Below are 4,329 nucleotides of genomic sequence, written 5' to 3' on the forward strand. Positions count from 1 at the left end.
CAGCAGGAAGTGGAGAGCCCAGGTACCAAAACCTGTTGCATCATCTCCTCCTCCCAGGCTTTGCTGTCTTGGTCAGCAGTGTACCTCACGTCATGGCTTTCTGAATTAACTGACAGGCCCTTAGGCAGCAGGAGGGCCTGTGCTGCTTGTGTCCTGCACTGGTTGTGAAGGCTGTGCTGCTGTCCCGCTTCCTTCCACCCCAGAGGATGTCTTCCATGGGCCCAGAGCAGCTGGGCTCCCTCCTTTCTGCAGGGGCTGTGTATTCACTGTGCATCCTTCAGGGTGGGGGTTTGGTTGTGGAGATGAGGTGCAGAGCTCTGCACAGCCCAGGATATGGAGGTCTTTGTTTTGGAAGTGCTGAGACCTTTGGCAGTGCTTGGGAGGGAGGCTGAGCAGCCAGAGCCTGTGGCTGGTCAGGGTGTGAGGGGCGACTGGCAGCTCAAAGCTGCTGCGCTATCTCTCTGTGCAGACATGTCACACCATCTCCACCTGCTTTCATCCCCCGAAGGTTTTGTTGTATTTCTTTTGCTGTAAGAGGGCAGCAGTAGAAGACAGGACAAAGACTGCTGGGTTATGGGGCCCAGCCCTTAGAGGGAGGAAGAAAGACATGCCAGTGTGGGGAGTGAGAGAGCTTGTCCCTTCACACCAGCAGAGCCGGAAGCCTGCTGCTCCTCTAGGCAGGGAAGATGTGCCTGGTCAGAGGTGAAACAGGGGTAGCAAAGAATCCAGCAGAGCAGGAAGAGCACGGTGCCCTTGGCCCCAGGTCAGACTGTGACTGCCAAATGGCTGTGTGGGCTGGAGGAGTCCTCTGTCTCTCTGCAGGCCTGGGTGAAGAGCTGGGGACAGCCTCTGGGATTGCTGCAGGGGCTCTCTCCTTTACCCTCCAGGCTCTGGAAAATGCCGTGGTGTCCTGACAACAGTGGCATGGCACAAGTGTCAGAGTAGCTCCTTCTGCCACCACCTGTTTGGAGCACAGTCCCCTGCTCTGCCACTTGTCAGCCAGCATGGGCTGCCTGCACTGCCAGCCCTTGGCATGCGGCATGCGGCAGCTGGTGCTCTTGTAGCTTCTCGCCAGATGCAAAACGACGGTCAGGCAAACACAAGCTGAAGTGGCACATGGGTTGGAACGAGGGAGTATTGCTGGCAGAGCTCTGGGGATGAATTACATGGCAGCTCCAGCACGTACCCAAAGCTTCCTGTGGTAGAGAGGAGCAGGACGGTTCTTGCTCTGTTGCAGATGCGCCATGTCCAGCTGCTGTGTTCAGGCAGAAGACTGGCAAGGAGGCAGATTTCCTGGTTGCTGAGAAGGCCTGAGCCAGCCCATAGCCCTGTCCCACCCACTCTGGTTCTCTTTGGTGGTGACAAGTAAGTACATAAGTGGAGGGTGACCAAGCTGACCTGGGGTACTCTGACAAGACAAGAAGAACCCCTGGTTTAAGTGAGTGTCTGAACTCAGCAGGGTGTACATAGAGCACTGGAAAGGTTCCTGGCTGCCTCTCCAGAGAATGAGTCCTGCCTGAAGACATGCTTCTAATGGCCTGGCCAGGGGGTCGCTAAGGACCTCCTTCACCTGCAGTAGGTCACCTTTTGTTGTTGCTGTGAGTAGTGTTATGTCCTCCAGTCCCAGGAGAGCTGTTGCCTGGCAAGCAGGCTGGAATGGCTCTGACTTGCTGAGGACAAACCACTGGCCCCCTTAGGAAAGCTGTCTTCTACCACTGACCTTTGAGCGTCCATCAATACCTCAACAATTAACTGCGTGAGACTCCTGTGACTCAAGCAAAGAAATTTAGGCTTAAGAAGCTTAGGTTCAGTGAGGGGGAAAAAACCACCTCTGACTGTATAGTTCCGTCATTACCACAGGAAACCACAGGAAAACAGAGTTAATTGCTATAATAGTCGTGTCTAATTGTAGCTGTTATCTAGAACCAACAAAAATCCGCCCCCTGTTCCCCACGTCTGCAGCAGCTTAAATGCTGACCACATTGTGTATTTGCTAGCAGGGCTGGTGCAAACCACAGCCTTGGGTGGCACTGCTTTCCTGGCAAGCTGTTGCAAGGCTGCCGCTGCCGGTCAATCCCACACCTTCTCTCACATCCCCAGGCCCAGTGAGGTGCCTGGTGGGGCTGTGGAACTACAGCATTGCTCTGAGACCTGGCACTGTGGGGCAGGTCTTGGGTCATGAAGGATGTGAGAGCGGATACATCTCTTTTGAGGTTAGTGGGGTGGAAAGTGTGTGTCATGTCCTCCCTGGAGGCTGAGAGCACAGCTTTTAAAGGTACCACTTTTGCTTCTCCACTGACGTTTCCCTGAGGCTTAGCTGCAAGTGATGTGTCCTGGGCCCAGCAAAAGTGTGAGACAGGCTGCAAACGGGAGCTCAATGCAGATTGCTGGTGTCCTCTAATTGGTAAGGACTGAGGTGAGCTGTGCTGCAGGTGGTTGGGTTGTAAGGAAGGGTTGCTCCCCAGCTCCTGTGGAAGCCAGCATGATGCCCCATAGTCCTCCTTGTTGGGTCCTTGGGGCTGACGTTATGCTGTGACTACCCCAACTGGTGACTCAGTCCCTGGTTTCCTTTGGCTCAGCCTGCCCTTCCTTGGCCATGGCAGCTCGTATTCCGCTGGAGGATTGCTGCTCCATCCCCTAGTTTCTGGATGATTCATGCACACTTGCACTCATGACTGGGTGTTTCCAGTCCCTCCCCAGGCGACAGCTGTACCAGACCTCAGGATTGTGCTGCCTCCGCTGCCCTTTTCCGATGTCAGGAAGTGGGACTCCAGGGTGGAGCAGAAACTGTGGGGAGGAACCATGACTAATGCCAGCCTGGCTGCCAGCCCTCCATGTCCCATGCCCAGAGGTGGAAGAGAACAGGAACTAGCCTGAGCCCAGCGGATCTGAGTAGAGGGAGAGGATGTCTCGGGGAGGATTTGGTTTCTGTCTGAGCAGGATGTTCTGCCCATTCACCAGAGTGTCATTTAATGTCTTACATGTGTTTGGAGGGGGAGAATTTCCCTCCCCAAGCACAGTCTGCTTTCAGTGTTGAGCACACACGGGTTATGAGGCCATTGCATGAAGCAATGCCTGGTCACGCTGCCTCTGCAAGAGGGCAGCCAGTGCTGCTGTCATCTCCACACCCTCTCCCGTGGGAGGCCTTCCCAAACTCTTGTGTTTCCACCACCTTCTGCGAGCAACTTGAAGCAGGGGAGCGGTGTAGGAGCTGGCTCAGCACAGATTCCGGGACTCTGCTGCCCTCCTCCGGGACAGCTCGGGCTCTCCATAGGAAGAACAAAGTCTCCTCCTGGCAGTATGAGCACAGCACTAGATGTTCTTGTGCAAATGGATTTCAGGACAACCCCACGTGGTTATTTGCAGCCTTCTGCCCTCGACTAAAGTGGTGCAGTGGCGCAGCTTTGTCGCTTGTGCTCCTTTTGTACCTGGGTGACTTGTCCCTGTCTGTTCTTTCTGTGCTGTTCCAAGTGTTGAGACACCTCCTGGGGTGGCCAAGAATAGCAGGGAGTTACAGGACCTCTCAAATTACACACAGAGCATCAGCATCCTAACCTGCAGTTCTCTTAGCTGGTGAAGGTGGTGCACAGGTCTTTATTTGTTAGCAGGCAGGTTTTGTCCCTTCAGTGGGCCTTCCTGGGGTGTAATACAGCTTTTTGTTTGTTTCCCTTTGCTAATACGTGCTCTGCTGTAGTGACTCTGGATTTGTTATATGTCTGTGGTCCAGTGTGGGACAATTAGTTGCTCTGTGGGTGCTTGATCAAGCTGTTCTATTACAAGGGTGTGCACACACTGGAGCTGCTGTTCCCTCTAACAGGAGTGCGCTGGTGCTTTGGTTCAGGGAGCCTCAGGTTCAGGTGAGGACCAAGGCTGCCTTTGCCCTTTTGCTTTTGTTGTCATGGGATGTGATCCGAGCCCCCCCAACACTGGGGAAGCTGGTGGGGAGCTTGTGACTACACGTTAGGGTGTGGGGACATCAAGAGGTGTATCTGAGCTCACCATATGGCTGTACTAGGCAGGTGGTAAGGTGGCCTCCTGGCCATGTAGCAACCCAGGCTTGGTGGAAGCTGTATTTCAGCAGAGCTCTGCTCCCCAGGAAACCCTCTTTTCCTGAGACTGTTGCCTCTTTCAGTCAAGGAGGGCTGTATACTGGAGCCAGGGCACTGCAGCATGAGTTCCATGATGCCACTTGGTTTATATAGACCTGGCTTCCTTTGCTCAGAAAGGTGATTTCCAGCCCTCCCCAGGCGAATGTCTGTGCTGTTTGCGTTTTGAGTTGTTTGAGCCTCAGTGAAGAACTGGAATGTTTCCTCTCTGTCTTGCTAGTTC

General features: G+C 54.2%; 1 protein-coding gene across 1 annotated transcript in view; it reads left to right on the top strand.

Annotated features, from left to right (window-relative positions):
• The window catches only part of LOC104501963 (EF-hand domain-containing protein D1), a gene marked incomplete at its 5' end in the record, with an annotated part of 6,765 nt that overhangs the window by 939 nt on the left and 1,497 nt on the right, over window positions 1–4,329 (top strand). The window lies entirely within an intron of this gene.

This window comes from Buceros rhinoceros, unplaced genomic scaffold (genome assembly GCF_000710305.1).
Source record: "Buceros rhinoceros silvestris isolate BGI_N320 unplaced genomic scaffold, ASM71030v1 scaffold24051, whole genome shotgun sequence".
NCBI classification, from domain to species: domain Eukaryota; kingdom Metazoa; phylum Chordata; class Aves; order Bucerotiformes; family Bucerotidae; genus Buceros; species Buceros rhinoceros.